Below are 24,927 nucleotides of genomic sequence, written 5' to 3'. Positions count from 1 at the left end.
TATGAGACTATTGATAGAATTAAGTCTGTATTACTAATTCAAATGAAGAAGGCAGGACCAAAAAGCGGACAATATCTGCTAGTATTTAAGGGGAACTGGAATCCGACGCAAAGTAAAAGCGGTCTTGATCTATGGATATCATAGATCTGGAATTGTAAATCGTTCCTTCTTGTGGAAGCACAAATTTGGTATTGGATCCTTAATACAAAAGCAGGCAAATCGCAGTCGAACTCAGAAAACTCTTTTAATTGACAATCTTAAAATGAAACGGAAAATATGTGCTAGTCCCATAGGACCTAAAATATGGTTAGTTCATAGACTAAAAAGTATGCCCAGAGCTCTGACAACAAACTCAGATAACGTGCGGTCGAATATGTTTCGAAATTTTAGTTTATTCTGCAAGGAATTATGTTTATAAGGTATATCAATCCTCCTCTTCCGGATGATGTCGATATTTAGAACGTCTGTGTAACTCCAGTCGAAGGGTCTGGATGGATTTGTGTTCTGTGATTGCGATGGCAATGTGAGTTGGGCTTGTTGCAAAATACTAGGTGGTTATTCCTGGAGTTTATCAGTGGCCTCTCAAGGCTTACCGGACAAAAGCAAATCTTAAAAGCTTAGATCGAGGGTTCAAAAATGAAAATGTGGCTTATCAAGCGCCTACATGCTCGATTTTACATTTTATTTTAAGGAAGTTTCCATAGATCTGGTCGACCTAAGAAGACTGATTGTCCCAAAATATATAACATAGACATATAAATAGTCACGGATACGGTTACCTCGTATACCCGACAATTCAGCAAAAACAAAAATACAAATAGCTAATAAAGGCATCGCCGCATAATTTATATGTGGTATTCTATATTATCTACATACATATTAGGCACATGCGGTTGCCTACGCTCAGCTAATATTCCCTTCTCAATACAGCTCTCAATCAGCCAATGCTCCTCGGCGCTGATGTGTGAAAACGCAGTCAAGCGTGTGGACAAACGATCAGGCAGCAGCCAACAGGCAACCACTCGCAACCAGCCAGCGAAATGCAAATGTGAATCGAACAAGCAACCACACTCTATATGCCACCGATTTACATATCCCTACGCGCATGTAAATTTCTGCATATGTGAATGTATATGTGCACGGTTTTCGGCTACATAATGTTGCCAATCAGCGCAAGGAGCATAGAAAAATTTTGATTTTTTTCGTACAGGCGATTTGCGATTTTTCATGCAAGTCTCCTTCTTGACACACATACACTACACCATCACAAGCTTTGCATGGCCCAAACGGTGTATCCACTGATGCGGAAGGCATGGACACGCAGCTAATCACCTGGAAATAATGTATTACCCTAAAAATGTCTAAATGCCGAATGCCAAATGGCAAGCCAGCAAGCCGACAGGCTGCTTGAGTTGACTGCCTGAAGACGGGAAAAGGTTAAATCTATCAGAATCAATGAAAAGGACGCAGTTCACATATGCCACTGCAGTAATGGCCAGCGAAATGTCTATGAGTTTATGCTGCAAAGACATCTGCTTCGGTGGCTGGCTGACTGGCTGGTTTGGTGGCTGAGTTGGTGGCTGAGTTGGTGGCTGGCTGTGTGTTTAGCCGCTTGGCAATCGAAATTGGCTGCAGCTGAGTTGGACTTGAATAAATTTGCTCACAATTGGCTGACTATTGATTTTTGTCGGAGGTCATTTGGAGAATTTAATGATATGGACAGCAGGCGAAAAATTAGCAGTATTTATTTAAAGAAGAAGTATGAAGTAGTTTTAAAGTTAGCATTATTTGCTTAAGGAGATCCGCTCATTTTGTAGTGGAAAATATTTACTAAACTTGTACATTATTCACGAATATTTGGATATGAGAAAGCCTTTGAAAGTGGGTGCCGCTCGAGCTCCTTTTTGACCAAAAACAACGACGAGTTGATGATTCTGAGCAGTGTTTGGAGATCTTCAAGCGTAAAAAATCCGACTCTTTGCATCGATATATGACAATGGATGAAACATGACTCCATTGTTTCATTCCGAAGTCCAATCGACAGTCATCCGAATGGACTTTATGATACGAACCCGCTCCAAAGCGTGGAAAAACTCAACAGTCGGCTGCCAAGGTTATGGCGTCTGTATTTTGCGATGCGTATGGAATCATTTTTATTAATTACCTTGAAAAAGGAAGGTTCATCAACAGCGATGATTACATAATGTTATTGGACCTTTTGAACGACGAAATTCGCCAAAATTGGCTTCATTTGAAGAAAAAGAAAGAGCTCTTTACCAAGACAATGTACCGTGTCATAAGTCAGTGAAAGCAATGGCAAAAATCTATGGATCTAGCTCTAGCTACTATTCTCTTTTCTCAGATCTCAAAAGAATGCTCGCTAGGAAGACATTTTCGTCGAATGAAGAGCTGATCGCCGAAACTGAAGCCTATTTTGAAGCAAAGGATAAATCGTATAAACGGTATCGAAAAGTTCGAGGATCGCTAAAAATAGCGTATCACCTTTGAAAGCAAATTGAGTAAAAAAACGAACTACGATATGCCGGAGACTTTTTAATTGACCAGTTAGGCTCTTCTTTTAGGTTGGAAATCTTGATCGAATATTGATTTGCAGAATTCCGTTTAGCACTTGTGAACTTTTCAAGAACTATGCATTTTCTGTGGAAGAAAACAATGGATTTTAATAAATACTGTTCGTATAGTTCTAAATCGGATAGCTGAGTAAAACTCGCGACTCAACCCGCCATCTCATTTAAGTGTTGTTCGAGTATTTGTTTCAGCATTATCAAAAGAATTTTTGGGCCCTGTTGGCAGAATTCTGCCGAGTTGACAGTCCTTGGCCGGATAAAAATGCGAGTCCGTTCTGGTTACATGGATCCGACTGTCGTGGGAACGGAATTTTAATTTTTGGGCCCTCGAAACATTCGTTTTAGAATACTTTCAAACCGAACCAAGACCTGACCCAAGACTTCGGTCTTTCCTGTTATTTTGTTAAAGCTTATTTTATGCAAAAAATAAACGGAACTCTCCATATGTTAATCTCTTCCATTATCGGCTTTCAACACATTATTAAAGTAGTTTTCTTGCAGTAATTTTAAATACTACTTAACTTTATTATTCTTGCTCATTAAAATACTTACAAAAAACTCATATAAGTATATGGTAAAAGCATAACTCCCAGCAACTTTGGCTTACCTACTTCCGTTGTCGGCAGTTAATACCTTGAAACTTCCGTTACCTGTTACCTCTTTGCTCTGATTGCAAAAACTGAACGAAAACAGAATTTTTCTACGCACCTTGACTTCTCCGCGCACATTCGTCGACTGCCTTCTACCAACAACTTGCAGCATTTACAACATTTACTCATATGAGATTTATTTTTTCCGCCCGTCGACACTGTTTCGTACAAAAGTTAAATTTAATTAAAAAAGTTTGGCATTACCAGCGCAAAAGTATGTAATAAGCACGCATGCCAGGCGAACCGCCAAAGTCGTGGCGCTCATAACCGCAGCCAACACAGAAACTTTAAGCAGCTGATAATGCGCGAGGCGGGTTAAGGCCAAACACGAAGATATGCGGCCGCTAGAGACTTGACGTAGTGGGGAATGTGCAACAATAAAAAGAAATATCAAAAGAATATTTTTTAATAAAATACAGTTTACAAGTAGTACCGAAATTAACTCATTTCGAAGTAGTTACTTTAGTAACTAGTTGTGGTCTAGTTTCTTTTGGTTAAAAACATTAATTTTTGTTTTTATTTATTTGTACAGATATAATTTCACACCCAAGAAATGTAATTATTTTCAATAAATTTATTTCGTAACTAGTTAATTTTGGTCTAGTTTGAAACTAGTTCTCATATATCTAAATTGAGTCTCAAATGATAATAAATATTTTATGTAAGTGAATAAATTTATTTCGTAACTAATTAAACTATTTTCGTTACTAGTTACTTTCGGTCTAATTTGTAACTAGTTTTCTTATTTTTATATAATTTATATAAATTGAGTTTCAAATTAAGATCAACATTTTTTGTTATTTATAATACTCATCGCAACTAGTTATTTTCGGACTACTATTTTAATCATATTTTTAGTGACTCTTTCTCGCTAGCAGCTGAAAGATTTCATTACTCTTGTGTTTTAGTATTTAATTACTGCTATGTGTTTGTAACTTGCGTGGCATTTCGCTACAAAAATTCACCTTCAACAAATATTTTATTATTATTATTTTTATTTTTTAATATCGTTAGCTTTTGTTCTTGTTTTTAATTTGTTGTATATTTCTCTGCGCCGTTACTTTGCTGTTATGCTGCAGGCTTTCAACCTGTTCTTTATGTTGCCCGCCATAATCTGCCTCTACTAACTTACTTGCCACAAAAATGTGTGCGCCTGCGTCTCTTAATTGACTCATAAGCAGTCGAGTTATGCAACATTGAAACAAAAACAAAAAAAAATTATTTCAATTAATAAAAAGCACATTGCCATTGAAATAATTAAATAAGAAGTTTAAAGTAGGTTGAGATTCTTATATCAAAGAAAGAAGCATAACTTAATGGAGTTGTTAAGCTGAGTTGAAAGAAATGAGAAACTTGGAGTTCAAGGAGTGCTTATGCTGGAATTAAATGAGAGATAAAACATAGAGACCATAAAAGATGTCGAGGAATCTCAATTTATCTAGTTGCATCTATCAGAATGAGCTCTTTGAAGCGATCTAACAACCAATATTATGCCGGTTTCTTTGGATTTAGCATTTTAGGATAGTTTGCTGAGCAAAAACGCTCGAAATATTAATTAAACTCATCTTCTGAGCAACAGAGAGAGAACCACAGATCTACAGCTCTACACATATTTATATATATATTTACTCGGCTATCTTTCTTATATATCTCGACAAATATAGCATAGTCTATATTTTTTTCCAACTATAAACTTTCTTATGTGCTAATATCACTGTCTAACCCCCTTTTTGTAAATGCAATTTTCACTTTTATTACGCCAATTTCACAGGTTGTAATATGTCACAGCATGTCATGCCACATTTCCTCATTCCTCCAACAACATGAGCATAACTTGTTGTCACATTAATCATAGAGTTGCCGCAGTGCTAGAATAATTAAAAAGACAAAATAATAACAAATATCTTCCGCAGAGATAGGCTTGACCGACCTTCTTGTCAGTTTCATGAGCTGGATATAAAAATCTGATTTTCGGAACGAGATTGTCTTGAATCAAACAAACTTTTCTTCCCGAAAAGCTTCCTCAAATATGTATATCAGTAATGGCAGAAACAATATCATTAATTATCTCTTCCGGATCACCAAACGATAGAGCAAAAGGGCAAAACAATTCGGTTGTCAAAGTAGTAGAAATAATATTGGGGAATATTGTAGAGTTGACTGTACACCATATCCCAGCTTCATAGTACTAGCTAAGTATCAAAAGAATGTGTAGGGAACATTATTTTACCCATATCTCTTAGTTCTTAGTTCGCTATCGTGTTCAAAACGCAGCCCTCAATGCTATTATTCACCTGTAGACATAGCTTGTAAGTACTTGGCGGCGAAGGCTGCTATTAGACTTAGGGAAGCTGGACATATGAGGAGCTCCGGGCAGCAACACACCGAAATTCTATAATGCTTCGACTGCATTCCTTCCAACACGGAACCTTCTCCTAACGGTTCCTTCTCAGCTGACAAAGCTGCGATAGATTTCTGAGATGGAGCCGTTGGAGATGGGGTGCTAAGAGCTTTTTACGGTTGGATCGCATTTAAGGGGGGGAGAGTCTTTTGTCGGGAGCTCTCTATCAACATTACTTTCAGACTACCAGACCACTGTAGTGTCTTTAAAACGGAGGTGGCTGCCATCAAAGCAGCAATAGCTGTATTGTTCTCTGAACAGCAGCTTCCTTTAGAGAGGTGTGCACTCACTCCGATTGTCGAGCTGCTATACAGGCTTTGAGATCGCTGACTATGCGCTGAAAACTGGTCAAGAAGTGCATCATGCGACCTCATTAGCAATAGCTTCAAACTTTTTCCATATTAGACTGATATGGATGATCGGCCGCAGCGGAGAAGTCGGAGCCGATGAGCTGGATTTCATCAGATTGGAATCGCGTCGCTTCTCCGATGTCTTTTTTTTGGCGTTGGACATTTGGGCCTTCAGAGCGAGCGCTGATCAACAACCAGAACTTGTGCGGTTGCTATATCCTTCTGGCACAGAGTGAACTGTAAGAAGTCTTCCGTACTAGTGGCTCTTAGCAAAGTCAATCTTGCCATAATTGTAGGTGTTATCACTGGACACTGTCTAATAGGTTTACATTCAGTCAGATGTTCTTTACCGAAGCTGTATGGAGGAAGGCGCGGTGAAATCATCTTGTCAATTCCTTCTCTATTTCCCATCTTTTGCCACACTGAGATTGAAATATCTCGTTCGACACACCTTTGGCGAACCTAGCGAAGTTGCTGGTTTGATATTAACTTCAATAAATTTGTGGTAAATTCAAACACTTCCTTGAACGATGCGGATTCACTTTTTAGGAGTTTGTGGGTAACTCCAATGGTGGATTCAGAGCAGAGAAATGGGGAAAATTTCTGCGTGAGAACTTGAGAAGAATACTAGAGGGCCTCTGTGTACATTCCTCTGTTGGATACAATCGGCAAAGATTTTCTAGAGCAGTATTGGATGGATTTCAACTGAGTTTGCTGCTTCCAGGAAAATTATGTGCTTTGAAAGCCAAAGAAATAGAAAATCTTATTGACTGTTTGATAGAAAGATTCATTTAGATAATGACAACGTCGTACGACGTTTGAAGCTCTGGATCCGCCTCTGGTCCCGCCCCAAGGGTCAATACCTGTTCAAGTGATATTCATTACCTTTGGAGCAAACCTTCCACTTAACTTAACCTCATCTAGTTCGACTCAATTGGACTTTAATGGTTGGAGCGTCATCCGAAAAGGCAGCTACGGAAAAACTCTTACAAAAACTCGTTCTTGAAAATATTAAAGATCCCCGACCCCAAATCGCCAATAACAACTCACCTGTAATTGACAAACTCCTGCCAATCCATGACTAGTTATGCATACTTTCTAAAACGAATTCCTCAGTCAACTTTGTTGTTCCATTTACTGAAACTGGCACACTAAAAGACAATTTATTGCCATTTGGCAACCCTACTGCTGACATGTCAGTGGGCGCATCCTAGACATTTTTTACATGCTAACAAACCGGATATGCGCCATAACCATTTATGCAGAAACTCATAAAACTAACCAGGCAAATGCACGGCAGACACTCACACGCACATACACACCTTCACATGGACTAAACTTACAGTTACAGACATATATATGTATAACTACATCGTTTCATACTACTTTGGCTCATAGTTGTATTTAGATTTGCTTGAATATACATACATATATCCTATTACAGCTAACCAAACTGTCTGTCTCAATTCCCCATACACGCCCGCATAGTTACACCAACTCCGCTTCCCCCCTCACGCTGGCCTTGCCGAGCGTTTAGCGCACGCGATGTCGACTTGTCACCAATGTCGTAAACTATTTTGTTAACATTATTCAGGCATAAACGACGATGATTACGAAATGACTGCGCTTTTTTGTTGATTTATGTTTGCTTTTGTTGTTGCTGTTATATTTTTTGCTTTGCAATTTTTCCACCGCCATTTTCGTGTCGAGCAAATGGGAGCGCACCACTTGTCGTATTGTTTCGGCGCTATTTGCGAAAGGGTTGTCATGCATATTTACCGTTCTACTTTCTAATTTCGCCCGCGTTGTTGTTGTAATTTAAATGTTGCATGTTTTCTTTGGCGCTTTCGCCATTTTCGGTTCTTTACCGCAACAAACAAAAGAATGATGACATGCCGTGGTGTCTGCCATGAAGATAGGCAACTATTTAGTCGGTGTCAGAGCAGAGAGCTGAGGCGGACTTGTGTTGGCATGCCCCACAGCTGTGACCTCAAAAATATTAGCGCCACACTCTTGTTTATTTTACGAGAGCGAATGTATTTTTAAGCTCTTGCGATTTTTGTCAACGCTGTTGTATTTATTTGTATGTGTGTGTGGCTTCTAATGTCCACGGACAAGCGACTACAGCTCGTCCGCCCGTCTAGACAGCTTTTGCCAAACCCATGCGGCTCGGCAAAGGTAAAACTAATGCAAATGGGTGCCAAAACAAACATACATACATATGTACATAACGGATGTGTAAATAAATATATACAGGACCACCGTTAGTGCAATAGCACCTCACATTAGACCTCTAAATACACACGCTCCTTTCTAACACTTCCATTTCCAGTTTAAAAGCAATAGAGTAAATCAATCCCGATTAAGCCCGAAATTTCGGGATTTCTATTTAACAGTATTTACATAGTAGTTATAAAACCTTACTTTAATTATATATCTAAAAAAAAGTTATTGCAAACAAAACTCGGGATCCCGAAATTTTCAAAATTTTTTTTTAACAAAGAACATTTTTTCAATTACAAAATTATCAAACCAAAAAAAAAATAAAAACAAAATTTAAAATTTTCGGGATCCCGAAATTTTCAAATGGAACTTTCAAAATTTTTTCCTAACAAAGAGCATTTGTTTAACTTAAAAACTATCAAAACAAAACTAAAAATAAAAAAAATTAAAAACTTTCGGGATCCCGAAATTTTCAACTCGAGTTTTCGGAATCGCGAAACTCAAAACATTGCACAAAGCATTCTTATGATCCTGCTTACTGCAGATTGTTAACTTTTAAACCTGCTAGTAGCCTTTCGGGATCCCGATCTTGAAAATCAAAACATTGCATAAAGCTTTCGTATGCACCTGCTTACTGTAGCTTGTTGATTTTTTTACTTGCTAATAGCCTGTCGAGATCCCGTAATTTCAAAACTTGTTTTCGGGATCCCGAAACTCAAAACATTGCACAAACCACTTACCTTCCTATACACCTGCCTGCTGCCGCTTGTTGATTTTTCGACTTCGTAGTAGCCGTGTGCCGCTTCGTTGCACCATTCGAATAGTTATAAATTTTGCAATGAATTTATCACCCAATTAGTTTTAACAGCTTTACCCGTGTAGACACACTCACTCACGTGCGCTCACTCACTTTCTGCAGCGCACTCGTACTACTCACACAAGGACAGTAGTACCACTACTTTCGTTGTTTTCTATGTCGTCCTGCGGTTACAGTTACCAGCCGGCATTGTGGCTGTTGGTGCCTAACGGTGTCACCGCCACTAACCTCGTTGACATTTGATGTATAGATTTTAAATGCCTGAGCAGCGTATGGTGGGAGCTTGTACTTGTATGTACACTTGTGAGCTAAATGTATGCCCTGTAGAACAGAGCACCAGTTTCGAATGGGGGAAGTTATCGTAAAGATTTCTAGGTGGTACTGAAACTTACGGATTGCTTTGACGGCTCAGTTTTGAAAATTTGTGAGAAATATTCCGAGTTTGTGTTCTCTGCACCCAAGCAAGAGTAACACAAGTCCGAGCAATAAACTGTTCAATTGTTTCGAGATCTTCTAGAAGTCTCATATTCTAAGAGGTATTTTTAAGTGCATTTCTTACTATCGGAATCGAATGATTTCAAACGTTCTATACTGCTTGACTATCAGAAATCATGGAGCGTATACTCGTTTTAGGTTACTCCTCATGGTTCCCTCCAAATATTCATTAAAAGTCTGACACAAGGTAAGGTATCAAACAGATTATGTTGGTACTCCTTCGAAAATGAACACCAACAATTTCTTTACCGGGTATATTCCGGTTATATACGCTGATTGAGTTGCCTTCGTTGCAGGTGTGCAATATCCGCCGGCCATTTAGGCAATTAACCTTTTGATATTTTGGTTTTGTTGGCGACGAATAAATAACGGTAGAGAGAAAATATTAGTTTGATTGAAAGTCAATTTTCTATGAAATATTCATGCTTTTTATATTCGAATTTGCAACAGCACTGTATGATATAAAGTGACAGTTAGTAAATAAAGTAAAAAAAAAATAAATATTTTTGAATTGCAACTGATGTGGCAGTGAATCCAATTGTCAGGGTTCAGGGAGCTTCAGATGTTGACAGACCGGAGTTTAAATGCTAAGCTTCTTCTTCAAGTTGCGAAAAATCATCAAATGACGATTAAATGTTTGAAAGCAATTATTTTATGGATTAGTAAATTTAGTCTATAAAGAAGAGTATTACCTTTAATTAAGTCTCCTCATACACTAGCCCCGAAAATAATATAAAAAACTAAAGATTACACTATAAGAGTGTAAATAAATAAATATTAGTCTAATATTTTTGCCCGCAAAGGTTTGATGCTGTTTTAGAAATGTGTATAATCCTCATAGTCTATAGTCTCAAGGTCTATAAAGAGGCTCATACACATAGTTATTTAAAATCATCAACTAATTCTCCATTATTTCTTGTTTAATTTACAATTCAAAACTAACATTAAATACAATTACGATTTTTTCTCATTTTATGTGTGAAGCGTAGTAAGCTCTCATTATGATGTGACAACGACAAAGACAAGATTGAGTTACTCAACATCATAACCCTCAAACTTCCATAGAAATGTCAAAGTCATCTCTCTGGTTTTCATAACATCGTCAAATGACGTCACGAATTTGCTCTGTCAATCCCACTCCAAAGTCTAACGGAACGAACTTTTCACTCTCTATTCCTATCATTTTTGTGATGAGAGGCATATGCATTAATGTGATCGCTAGTGTTAGCTGTGCCCAAAAGTTAGGATTGCCAAAATTGAAGATCCGCTTTTTGAGAACAATGTCATGTTTTCTTACAAAGGAAAATATTAAAAAAATCAGAATAGTCATTCCTAAAATATTCGGCTTTCAAATTAAATAAATAGAAGCCCTTCCAATGCTAACAAACAAAACATCATAAAAAAGCCACGACTTTAAAAATGACTCCATAAAATTATAAATGAAAATATTTATGTAAGTTATCGGAAAAGCACAACAACGAAAGATGTAAAAAATCGATAATTTCTTCTTCAAAATATATGTATATCGACAAATTTTTTCGATAACTTTTGTCTCAAAACATATATCGAAAACTTTTAAATTGCTCTATAATTGAGATTTTATCTGTAAAATACTGATATGAAATAAAAATTAAAAAAATCGATAGTATTAATTTAAAAAATATCGATAAATTTTTTAATGCTCGTTTTCCGCATAGACTAAAGATGTTATTACACATTATAACTTTAACAGTATAGAAATGTCACCTTTTTCCCTATGTGCACATACAAAGTATTAGATATAAAATATCGATAATTTTGTTTAAAAAAGTATCGATGTTTCTGCAATTTTCGATAATTGCGTCCTAATAACAATATTTAAGTTTCACTCTTGGTCTAAAAAATCTACAATTTTATTAACTCTTTAATTGTTATGTTAATTAATTACGAAAAAATCGATATTATTGTGCGAAAACATCCGTTAAAATAAAATATCGATAATTTGCTCGATAATTGTGTTTTTATATATAAATTATATGGTATAAAAATAAAAATCATCGTTTCTTAAATATCTATAATTGGCTTCTAATATCAATATCGAAGTTTCACTTTTGGTCTAAAATATTATATATATATACATACATATGTATATGTATGTGTATATAAAATATTCTGTCAACTCCTTAATTACTAAAAATTAACTAGTTACGAAAAATCGAACTTTTTATAACTTTTAATAACTATCGATAACATATATATCGATTAATTTTTAACTGCTCACTAATTGAGCCCTTATATTAAAATCATAAAGTATAAAGTATATGTACATATTATCAACTTTTTAATTATTATGTTAATTAAATATGCAAAATCGATATTATTTTCCGATAACTATCGGCAACATAAATATCTATTAATTTTAATTTGCTCGATAATTGGGTTCTTATATCAAAATTGTACAGCATAAAGAAATTAAGAAATCGATAACATTGTTTAAAAAAATATCGTAACATCTTAAATTGCCGATAATTTGGTCATACTTTTAATATTTAAGTATCACTCTTTGCCTAAGATACCCCTGAATTTGTCAAATTTTTAATTATTATGTTAATTTATTATGAAAAATTGTTATTATTGTCCGATAAATATCGATAACCTCAACTTATGAACTTATCGCTTTTTATTTTGTGTTCCGATCCATTCAAACCGTGTAATAAATTTATACATATGACGTCCATTTACATTTTGTTATTTTAATATATTTTGCATAATCATATCATTTGTCCATTAAAATGTCGCACTCTAATAATAAGTGCGATGTTGTTCCAATAAGATCTCACACTCTAATAATAAGTGTGATGTTATTACAAAAGCATTGCCTACTACATTTTTGTTGCACTTTGTTTTTATTTTGCGCAATTTCTCTATTTCTCTTTGCAGTCAAAGCCAGCAACAATTAAGGACAACAGTTACAAGGTCACGCACAAAATATTTCTGCTGCCAGCGCTCAGTGTTAATTAGTGATTTTCTGTGCTGCTGGACTAAAATCAACTTTTGGAGAAGTAAAACTGTAAGCAAATTATTATATTAAACTAAAATATTATTTTACAAGTGAACAAAGTGAAAATAATGCAAATAAATACATACGAGTAAATAATAAAAGTAAAAACGTAAATAAATGAATTTTTAAAAGTGCTAGAGTCGTCGCTGAGTTTCGTTGTTGCTTCGGTTTCTTATTGCGTTGCTGCAGTTCGTCATTTTCGCGAAGTTTCCATAGCGAAAAGTGATCGCGTGTGTTAAATTTTGTGTAGTGAATAATAGTGCAATCGTATTTTTCTTAATTAAGCGTCGTGTGTTTGATCGGTCAATGAAAATCGTGTGTGAAGTGTTTCATTAAAATATTTTAGTTTGTTGGTAGTGTGTCAATGCTTAGCGTTATTCAATAAAATGTGCAATGAAATCGAGCGTGAAAATAAAATAGTAATAATAGTAGAACTAATAATAAAGCAACAACTACTTAATGTAAAGACTGAATATTCATGAGTTTATTTTCTGAGAGCGGATATAAAGAGATAATGGGAGAGGAATATGTGGTAAGTGTGCATAAAACTTTGTTTTTACATTTGATGATATTTATGATTTATATTAAATTATATTTGTATAAAATTGCACTTACTAGCTAGAAACAAATTCATAAATTCACCACAAAGGTCTGGTGAAATAAACTCCTTTGCGCTCTCTTCATTAAGAGTTGTTCAAAAACAATCAAGTTTCTCATTATTGAGTACATAACACGAAAATGAACTAAGTAGTTTAATATTTTTTCTGAAGGCGGTATCACTTCTTTGGCCATGGGGAATAGTTTAAGGGGGTTTTCTAGTCTAGATGCCTGAATTCGCGCGTTTATTAGCAATTGACAAAAAATATTTTGGTATTTTTACTGTCAATTCTTTATCATTTAATTATTTCTGTTTGAAGAGTACAGATATTTTTTAATATATAACCGTTTTATTAAAACAAATTTTTCTATTTTTTTTTCAAATTTCTGGACTAGAATATCCCCTTAAGCCCAATATGACTATTAGAAAGTATGAGACAGTTTTTTGCTTATGAAACTTCAATTTAACGACTATCTTTAATGTTAAGAAAATTCTTTTGCTAAAATTTTTTGAATCCATGATATGGTATTTCATATTTCCTTAGCAATCATCATTTTAAGATTAGAGAGAAAATCGAAGCTTCAAAGTATATTTTTAACTCGCCATGACTCAATTTATTGAGTTTTATTGTTAAAGTAAAAAATCTCTTGAGATCTAAAAGAAATTTACAGAGAACTAGAAAATGAGTGCAATTTTTCCAAATTTATTTTGTCCAAACTTTTACGATTTTACTTGTCTGATAACTCTATTGCGGTCCATTTATGAATCCGTTTCTCTGATCAGTTGGATTTTAGTGGCGACACTACGTATACATTAATACTAAAATTATTCCGTTGAACCCAATGCACACAACTGCATTTTCTATTGATTTACTAAGAATGTATCGGTTTTAAAAGTTCCAAATCTCTTGATACTTGACTATATGTTATGTTAAATAACATTATATGATTGACTCCTGAACACAAAGAAAGAAAAACCGTGAAGCGAGCCTTACTTTCATTTATTTTATGCAAACAAAAAACAAGACTATGATATAAGTATGTATGTTGTCTAAAAAATCCTCCTAAAATTAAAATACCTCTTCTCCTTCCGCTTTCATCTTCTATGGGAAATGACTAACCAGCTCTCATGTTTTGTGATTCTTCTTGCCCAACAATAAATAGTAGAACAAATTTCACTTACATTGATTGTGATTGCTTTAAAAAATGTGCAAAAAAGGCTCTATAAATCTACTAGCATGCACTTCTAACACTTTTTAGAGACTTTGGGGTGCATAAGAACGCACGGATTTTTGTATGAAGGATGTGAATACTCGTATGGTACGTACCCGGCAGGAAATTGTTATCGCAAATTGTAATGACGTTTACTAAAGCTTATAGGCGGGTTTTAAATATTTTTTTATAAATTCCGACATTTCGGGATTGAAAAAAGTGCGTGTTGGGCGAATTTTAGACATTTTTTTATAAATCCCGAAATTTCGGGATTGAAAAAAGTGCGGATTGGGCGGATTTTACATATTTTTTTTATAAATCCCGAAATAACGGGATTGTGAAAGTGCAGTTCGGGATCCCGAAAATACTAAATAAATTTTTAATGGAGATTCAACGAAGTTATAATATTTGTAGTTTAATTTTCAGGATTGGAAAAGAAGTTAAATCAGGATCCCGAACATATTAACTTAATTTTAAATAGAGATTCATTGAAGTCATAACATTAATGGTTTAAATAAGTTACTGTATTCACTTGTGGAATGAAGTGATTTAAATTTTAGAACGTAAAAGCATATTAAATGCGAAGTCCCGAATTTTTTCCAGTTGTTGCAACTGAGAAATGAAATATTTGCAAAAATGAATTGAAGACTAATATTTCGATTTCAGTATATACCATAATATCCATATTAGAACCCGGTTCCGTTCCGGTTACGTAATCCAAATGTTAAGAAACGGGTACTCTTTGGTTGTTTGGGATTCCTGTTATTTTCTTTCGTGATTTTCCTCGTATACTATGCTTTTAAAAATTTCGAACAGAAATTTGAAAACATAACTAGTAAATCTTTCCATTAGTCATTGATTCCAAATTTTAACAACATTGCCTTACAGGGCCCTTAGAAGTAAACTCGCCTGGTATGTGCGCTTTCTCCATTGCTTACAATTCATTCTCAGCAGCATTGATTTACATTTTAATGCTATTAGATGAAGGTGGCTGCTGCAGCTTCAAAAAAGAAACATTGCAAATACTGCAAATTTTCTGGGGTGTTTTTGCCAACAACTGCTTCCCCCGTCCTCTTCCTCCATCCTCCATCACTCTCTGCGGCGCAACCACTTGACTTTCATATCCGGTTTGCATGCTTATTTGATTATGTGTTGTCGTTATTGCATTTGTTGTTTGTGCACTCAATATGTTGTGGTTGTTGTTGCTATCGCTGTAGCGTTTACTACAATTGTTGCTTTTTTACTGCTATTCTCTTGATATGTTCTGTCTACGTGTGCGCTTTTTATTTCCTCAGTCATTTTTTTCTGCCATTCCCCATTACTTATTAGAAACACATTCCCGTTGCTGGTTGTCCTTCGTTTGCGCTTACTCGGAATAGTTTTCTAATATTCGCTATGAGGTTTCCATTTATTACCCCCACTTTTTGTATTCTTTTGGCCATTGAAGCGTTCATATGTTTGCTGGGATTCTCATTTCAATTTGCAATAGCGCACTTGATGAATGTGGAACGTTGCATGTTTCGGGGGTGGGGTGGATATTGGTAAGACTGCAGAAGTATGCGGGAAGTTCAATAGAAACAAAAAAGGGCTAAGTTCGGGTGTCACCGAACATTTTATACTCTCGCATGATAAAGTGATAATCGAGATTTCATTATACGTCATTTACATATTTTTCAAATACCGTATTTTTGTAAAGTTTTATTCCGCTATCATCATTGGTTTTGTTTATACTCGTATTATACAAAGAAGGCATCAGATGGAATTCAAAATAGCTTTATATTGGAAGAAGGCGTGGTTGTGAACCGATTTCACCTATATTTTGTACATGTCATCAGGGTGTTAAGAAAATATTATATACCGAATTTCATTGAAATCGGTGGACTAGTTCCTGAGATATGGTTTTTGGTCCATAAGTGGGCGAGGCCACGCCCATTTTCAATTTTTAAAAAACGCCTGGGTGCAGCTTCCTTCTGCAATTTCTTCCGTAAAATTTTGTGTTTCTGACGGTTTTTGTTAGTCCGTTCACTTTTAGTGATTTTCAACATAACCTTTGTATGGGAGGTGGGCGTGGTTATTATCCGATTTTTCCATTTTTGAACTGTATATGGAAATGCCTGAAGGAAACGACTTTATAGAGTTTGGTTGACATAGCTATAGTAGTTTCCGAGATATGTACAAAAAACTTAGTAGGGGGCGGGGCCAAGCCCACTTTTCCAAAAAAATTGCGTCCAAATATGCCCCTCCCTAATGCGATCCTTTGTGCCAAATTTCACTTTAATATCTTTATTTATGGCTTAGTTATGACACTTTATATGTTTTCGGTTTCCGCCATTTTGTGGGCGTGGCAGTGGGCCGATTTTGCCCATCTTCGAACTTAACCTTCTTATGGAGCCAAGAAATACGTGTACCAAGTTTCATCAAGATATCTCAATTTTTACTCAAGTTACAGCTTGCACGGACGGACGGACAGACGGACGGACAGACAGACATCCGGATTTCAAAATCATAACTTTGGTATATATAACCCTATATCGACTCTTTTAGTTTTAGGACTTACAAACAACCGTTATGTGAACAAAACTATAATACTCTCCTTAGCACTTTGTTGCGAGAGTATAAAAAATGGCTTGGTGATGAATGTGGAAGGGTTTTTTCGAATGTGGTAACCGGTTTTACATATTATAGTGACATCAAGTGAGAAGTCGGAAGAAATCATCAAATAAAAAAGGCTTATTCTTAAGTCTGTTCGAGTTTGATATCACGCTTTTTTTTATTTTTTTTTCAGGTTAAGTAATCGATTTTATGTCACACAGGCATTACGTTGTGAAAATGTGTTATTAAACTAAAAAAAAATCGATATTATAGCCAATAATTATCGAAACTCAAATATATCGATAACATTTTTGGCTTATGACTTCTATAGGGAATAAAGTATTGGAGAAAACAACTATAATTTGAAATTTTTAAAATAAAAGTATAAACAATCGATAATTTGGTTTTTAAAGTATATCGATAATTTTTAAAACTGCTCGATAACTGATTTGTAATATTTATTTTGTACAGTTCTAAAACAAAAATATAAATAATCGAGAACACTCATCAAAAATGTATCGATAATTTTTTCAATCCATCGTTTTTTACAGAGACTAAATTAATCAATACCATAACCACAAAATTTGTGAAATTTCAGGTTTTTCTTCATGTATACAATAGAAAAATACATAAGTATACATAACAGAATAGTTAAACAAAATTATCGATTATTTTTAACTCATTCAGTAATTGAGATCAAATATTATTAAATAAAATATAAATAATCGATACGACTCTTCTAATAATACATCGATAATTTTTTCAATCGCTCGTTTTCCATAGAGGCTAAAAGATTAAATATGATAACCTCAATGTTAGTGAAATAATACAATATCGATAATTTTGTTCAAAAAATAAATCGATAAATTTTGAACTGGGTTTTGTAACAATATTATACAGCATAAATATATAAATATTTAAAAAAGGATAATTTTGTTTAAAAAAAAATATCGGCAATTTTTTAATAGCTCATTTTATACAGAGAATAAAATATCGATATTTTTTTTTTAATATCTATATCGATAGTATTTCAATTGCTCGATAATTTGTTGCTCATTTCGAAAGCATACAGTATAGAGAAAGAAAATATCGATAAATTTGTTTTAAAAATTATCGATTTTTCTTAAATTGTCGATAATTTAGTCCTAATACCAATATATTAGTTTCTTTGGTGGCTTAAAGTACCGGAATTTCGTCAACTGTTTTGTTATAATGTCAATAAAAAATTAAAAATCGATACACAAGAGCGATAACTATCGATAACATGATAATATCGATTTTTATTTTGAGCAATGATCACAGCCACCAATTATCCCACATTTATCGAAAAAATAAATTTTCGTACCAAATACGAGTATAAATTTTCCACTAGTAATCTTATATAGTCTTCTTTTCTCACAATCAAAACTTGACTCCAATACAATTTTCTGCAAAAAAAATGGTGCCACATTCGAACATCATCAGCATAAGCAGCAGCGCCCACTCGTGCTGGTTATGCAGAAGAGCGAAGGAAAGTAATCACGACAATTGACACAAATCACATTAAGTTCACTAATGAAATTTTTGAGATCCTTAACGAATGTGAACGCGATGATTGATTTCACGCCAAAACGATTTCAATCAGCACTTCCGATTTTCTTAAATCACACACACACACATACACATAAAGGAATATGTGGCCGTTGCAGCCTTTCTTTTCATGCAACATTCATAGCGCACAGCGTGTCACGTCCTTGCAACATTTACACGCCGGAGCTTGCATTGGTATAGTTGTAGGGAGGAGGTGTACAGAAGAGAGGGCGCTGTGATATAGGGCTTGTATTTCCTTGCACAGCTGGCCGCAGCAGCGCTGTGGGGTCGGTTAGTTGGTCCTGCAACCGGCAAAACGGCAAGTCAACTTACCACCCTGAAGAATTGATTGGTTATGGCGTCGCTGCTGACGTTGCAGCCACTGCCGTTGCAATGTGTTCATTTCCGTTGCAGGAAAAATAATAAAAATAAAGAAATTACGAAAATTTGCTGAAAGAAAATGTTGCGCTTTGATTACGTGAAGTGGGGTGAGAGGGAAACTGCCGATAGAACGTACGGACGGACAGCACACGAATACTCACTGCCGGCTGCCACACTTCACAGCTTCATTGTAACAAAATATGGGTTATGACATGCTGTGCATATCAAGCCAACACCCACCCGCTCTCGCGCTTGCTTGCTCGCTTTTTCATCTTTAACCTACAAATGGTAGAAATTTCGATGCGAACGTCTCGCCCCGCGCGCTCTCCTCCGCTACATTAGCGCTGTATAGCAAGTTGAGCACTCGCAGTTGCGACGCTCGGCGGCGTGGGGTTAGCGGTATTGGCTGTCACATTTTGTTGGCTGGAAAATCAACTGTAAAATGTGCGGGTGACATGCTGACACCGGCGATAAACGCTGCTCGAAGTCAACAACTCGGCTGATAGCGGCGACGTCACTCGCTCGCTCATTCAAATGCTTTTGCTGAGCTGTGGGAAACTCTGTGTGATGTATATTGAGAATTGAGAAAAAATGCAATATTACGATTTTGTAACCGTTTAACTGGTGGCACAAATACGTATGTATAAACAAATTCACGCACACACTGACATTGATTTCGTATTCATAGCTATTGTGGTTCTTCATGAGAATTTGTTGCAATTAATCGCTTGTCGTTGTCGCCTGACAAACCGACGTTGAGGCAGAGAGCTCGGCAGCCAGCAGCAATCGCTGAGCATTGCGAGTTTCGTTTGCGGTCGCGTGATTGTAAGTGTTTTGGTCACACACAGTCACAATTGGGGCACATGCCACTTTTAATTTGCCACAAAAATCATGCGAGTGCGCATTAATTGACGGTTGAAAGGGCTGACAGCGATTGTTATGAGTTTTGAGTGCAGTTATTCATTTTGGATTTAAGAGAAAAGAGATTAATTTAAAAGGCACACTTTCAACAAATTTGACATTTCACATTACGAGGGTCTTTTATGAAGAAACTAGATTTTTTATAGGAACTGTGCTTAGGGACAGTTTTTCATTTAATATGACATTTCTATAAAAAATAGCTTCTAAAACATCGTCATATTCCGCCATGAACCATGATATAAGACATTCAAAACTACCGTTATTTTTTAATATTTGGTAAAAGGCTTTAATATATGTATATAGGTTAGGTTAGGTTAAGTGGTCGATCCTACCGCGGTACCACATTGGAACCCCATATAACTGATCACAAGACCTAAGCAAACCGAGAAAGCCTTTTGGGTATATCACAAATTCGTTGGGACGGCTAATGGCAGTTCCGGTTATGTCTTTAGTTCACCGAAGGATGACTGTCGAGATGTTTCATCCCCCTTCTGGTAAAGGATAGACAATTGAGGAGAAAGTTCGTGGCCACTCTCCTCCATACAACATTGAAAACCAGCGTCTGACATGTGTTTTTTAAGCTTACCGCATGAAAGCCATTAGAACAGACTCCTTAGTTCTACTCTAGGCCAAAAGGATCTCACAGTCGCATAGGAGCTAGTCGACGATCAGCGTTTACTAAGCACATGCGAAGTCCATTAGTCCATTGTAAGACCGGAAGACGGGTATTCAACTCTGCCCTATTCCGATGCGCCCTATAGCTAGCTCTTCGGATTTGCATTTACCAACGATTCCGCTATAAAAGGGTACCCAAACGAGTCTGCTGACGAAGTAGCTTAATGCTATTTCTAATGAGAGCAGATACTCTTTGACTAGTTTTGAGCGCACAATAAGCGAGCTCATAGCTAGTACTCGTATTGTCGCTCTGCTGTCGAAGTGAATCCTCACCTCCTGAAGCTAAGATTGACTGAGCTCTTTACAGAAAACTGTCTGTTTAATCTTCTCTACTAGTTTCGACTTATATAACATACAATTTAGTTCTGTTTATGATTTCATAGCAATTTTTTTAGTCCCCGGCAGAGCAACATTTTGGTAATAGTAAGGTTATGTCCGTTGGAGATATTCAAATGCCTCTCATCATATATGGGACTAAGTCTATTTTTTTTACTTTCTTTGTTTCAACTTCAACTCCTGGTAGAAAAATATTTAGCTGTGTCTAAATGTAGTAAAAAGCTGTAATACCCCCGAAATTCTTAGAGTTTGCAGAACAAATTGACGATGGTCAAACAAATTCTTAAGTCACATGGCCTATAAATAAAGCCAAAATAAGTCTAAATGAAAAGTCCAATAAAGCGGGGAATTGGCATTGTATAAGTATCTAAGGTTATGTCCATCGGAGATACTCAAGTGCGTTATATTGTATTTGGCATTAAGACCGATTCTTTCTTTAACCAAAGTACTTTCCTTTTCTGGCTTTTAACATTACTCCCTATTTTCAGAAGAAACTATTTTAAAAGTTTGACATTATGTAAGACACTGTTTGTGTTGTTTACAGTTACTTAAAATATTCATCGTGTATTAACTCATCAAGAGTGCATAGATGAGCTTAATCAAATTTTTGGCTATGAAGTTCCATCAAGGACCAGTTGTTCCGGATGGTATGTTGAATTCAATTAAGATCGCAGATTACTCCAAAAGGTGTTTCGTGAAGAACGTCCAAACTCAGTTGTTGTTACGGAAACCATGGATGCTGTGCGCAAACTGATATTGAAAGATCGTCATATGACCTATTAGGAGATCGAGACAACGACAAGTTAGGCACCAGCATAAATTAACATCAGTAAAAAACTTGTGCACGTTGAATCCCACATAATTTGCCAAACGATTTGTAGAATCCTCCACCGTATAGTCCTGATTTGGCACCGAATGACTTCTTTTTATTCTCGTATGTAAAAATGAAAATAAAGGGCCCACGTTTTTCGACACCTGAAGAGGTGATTGACGTGTTTAGAACGATACCTCAATCAGAGCGGCAAAAATGCCTCAACAATTGGTTCGAAGGCATGCAAAAGTGTTTTGATATTAATGGAAAATGTTTTGAAAAACAAAAAAGCGATTTTTGATGATTAATATTTGATTTTGTCCTCTAATGTTGAGATAAAAAAGGCCACTCCTCTTACTATGTTTTCGTATCAACAACCTCATTTACCTCTTATAGAAGTTACATAGTTTATGGACCACAACAATAATTGAGGTTATAATATTTAAAGCAGAAGCTTAGAAAATGCAACTCTGGAAAAAATTAAAATTAGTTGTTTCACTTAAATCCAAGTTGATGGATGAGAACGCTTTCGAAATTAACATAGTTATACAAATACAATTTTTATATATTTTTTATTTTTAGAAAGTGGCTAAAAATGTTCAAAATTAGAGGTATTTGTAATATTTTTTGCAATGTTTGCGCTATTGGCTGTATTTAACTACTGTTCCATAAGTTCATAAATTTATATTACACTGTTTTCCTGACTTAATGTTCAAATTGAGTAACAGAGTGGAATTTATTAGTTAAAGTGCTTCTTTGGGTTTGACCACGGAGGTGGAGTTTTTCAATATTTTTTCGAATGAAACCTCTTATCTTTGTTGTTGTTAAAGCTAGCTTTTTCTTGCGTAATTTAGTAAAGTAAGCACACAATTAGTATATACATATCTATTTAATTTTCTTTAGTTATAGTCAAAGTATATTAATAGAATACATGCTGAGAGGCCGAGCTATCAAGCGCTGATGTTGCTCTTGTGGCCAGCCCACCAAGGGAGGAGCTGTAAGCGTCACAGCACAACCGTTAGGAAAAAAGCTGGTTCTCCCGGAGCTTCTAATGTGAATTGTGAAACACTTCGAGCAGCTGGTTTATTGTTTTTCCTAATTTCAAAGATATATACTTGTATGTATATGTATATATGTATGTATATGTAACATATAAGTGCACGAGTGGTTTATTGTAATTGTTGTAGTTTTTGTAGCGCCGACAACACTTAAGTTCGGCTATAAATTAAATGTTGATAAAAAGCCAGCAAGCGGTCAAAGCGTTTTAAGTGTCCGCTGGCAAGCGTTTTGACACAAACAAGCGTGCAGACAGATGGACAAGCATACACATACATATGTAGATGCCTAGATATACAATATATGTTACATGTATGTAGATATGTATGGAGACACAAGCCTTTTAATAAACAAATACTTTGGAGTGCATTTAAAGCTCGTAAAAAAGATAAGTGCATGATACATATGTATGTGTGTACTGCATATAAATGTACGTGTATAAGTACCATAAGCACTCTATGTGTGTATGCGTCTGTGTGTTCATCCGTCCACCACGTCACATTGTCTCTTGCAATGCATCCAAGGCTTAACGCTGCTTTCGCCTTTGTTTTTGTTTAATTGTGAGGCAACCCTGTGGCGATAAGATTTCTCTCTATTATTTTTGGAATTAGTTGAAAATTAAATCAAAATCAAAGAGGAAATTCTAATAAAAACAAATCATAAATAAGTCACAAATGTGGCGCATTCTACACAAATAACAAGTAGTAAAGTAAGCCTCTACACAAACAAATACATGCGTTCATGCCTTTTGAAGGTAAATAAAATGAAGAATCACTGCAAGACACTGCGCTTCCAACTGGTTCACTGCACTTTAAGTGACCCATAAAGTATCATAAAATTGCTGTGAACGCATGCCACACAGATGCAGCGCTGGTTGCAGTAACCCTGTGGTAAAAATTTAGTTAGGAAGTGAGATATTTTTTCACCTAATTGGAAATAATTATATAAAAAATTAATTCTATATATTTGAGGAAAAAAAGCGTGGTTAAAAAGTAGTAGTTAGACCTTGTGCCATATCATTATTATTTAACAGCCGTTTCTTTAGTTCATAAATTTTAATTTTTCACCAGTTGATGTGTTTGGAAACATCTTAAGACATGAGGGTTCTCAATATGGACTGATATTCCAGAAAAATAAGGAAAACTACTTCTTAACAAGCGTTCCATAAGTTCATAAATTTGTAACTTCAGTAACCTTACCAACTGGCAATGCCGAGAATCATCTTGGAGGACGAGGGTCCTCAATATGTTCTCAAATAAACCAAATGTATTTGCTTCTGGACCACAATTCAGCAAAAATAATGAAAACTTGTTCCATACAAATGTTCCATAAGTTCATAAATTCAATCACTCTGTTTTTAATCGTTTGGATCTGAGTTAATTCAATGATATACACCTTAATCTGCTTTTCGACATTCGGTAGTCAATTTACCAGTCCGAGTCAAATATGATTAGGTGGTATGTTACTATATTTCTCAAATATCTAAAAGTGCATTTGCAATAATGGGTTGATAAATCACTTTGGTCAACATATAAAATCTTCTGAAGTAGAACAATTTGAGCTCTGAGGAACATTTCCTACAGGGCTACATTTACTTTAGAGACTCATACGTAGCGTATGTGTGGTCAAGTAACGGGTTTTTAAGTTGTTGCCACAAAATCACTAAATATTGTATTGTGGAGACTCGTTCTTTGTAGCAGTAAAAATCACGAAAAAAAATACCTGGCGCCTTCTGGTACCAAAATGTAAATTACTTAGACTTCCACAAAGACCAAGCTAAGAAAAACTGTAACTAATATATCTAATCGATTGTTAGTAATACTGAATGGCGAAAGCAGTTCAGTTTAAATAATTGTCAGTTATTTCACTACCGCCTTTTTTTTACTCTTCAATCAACTGTTTCCTTCCACAATCAGCAGTTTGCTTAACATAGGCTCAGAATCTTATCTTTAACCAAAAACAGAATTTTTCGTACACATATTTTCTGGAGACTATGTTCAACTATTCTTTTGATTATTATAAATTATTTCTAAGAATTTTAGAATAGATTGCTTTTCTCATTAAAACATGCCCTTGCCAGCTCATCGTTCCGTCGAAGGCGGTATTCGCCGTGGCCAACGCGCAGAGGACTATAAATCTTCCCCAAAACCTTTCTCTTGAACACTCGTTGCGCCGACTCATTGGATGTTGTCATTGTCCATGTCTCTCTAACA

General features: G+C 35.5%; 1 protein-coding gene across 1 annotated transcript in view; it reads left to right on the top strand.

The window, feature by feature from the left end:
* Positions 1–12,565: 12,565 nt before the first annotated feature.
* The window catches only part of LOC126753325 (protein sax-3), a 293,802-nt gene continuing 281,440 nt past the window's right edge, over positions 12,566–24,927 (top strand). Inside the window, exon 1 of the mRNA XM_050464681.1 lies at positions 12,566–13,096. The gene's annotated coding sequence lies outside the window, so the exon portion shown is untranslated. The remainder of the gene's footprint in view (positions 13,097–24,927) is intronic.

The sequence above is a fragment of the Bactrocera neohumeralis genome, chromosome 3 (assembly GCF_024586455.1).
Source record: "Bactrocera neohumeralis isolate Rockhampton chromosome 3, APGP_CSIRO_Bneo_wtdbg2-racon-allhic-juicebox.fasta_v2, whole genome shotgun sequence".
In the NCBI taxonomy this organism is placed as follows: Eukaryota; Metazoa; Arthropoda; class Insecta; order Diptera; family Tephritidae; genus Bactrocera; species Bactrocera neohumeralis.
Note: the sequence above shows the minus strand (reverse complement) of the source record. Positions and strands in the feature narration are given on the sequence as shown.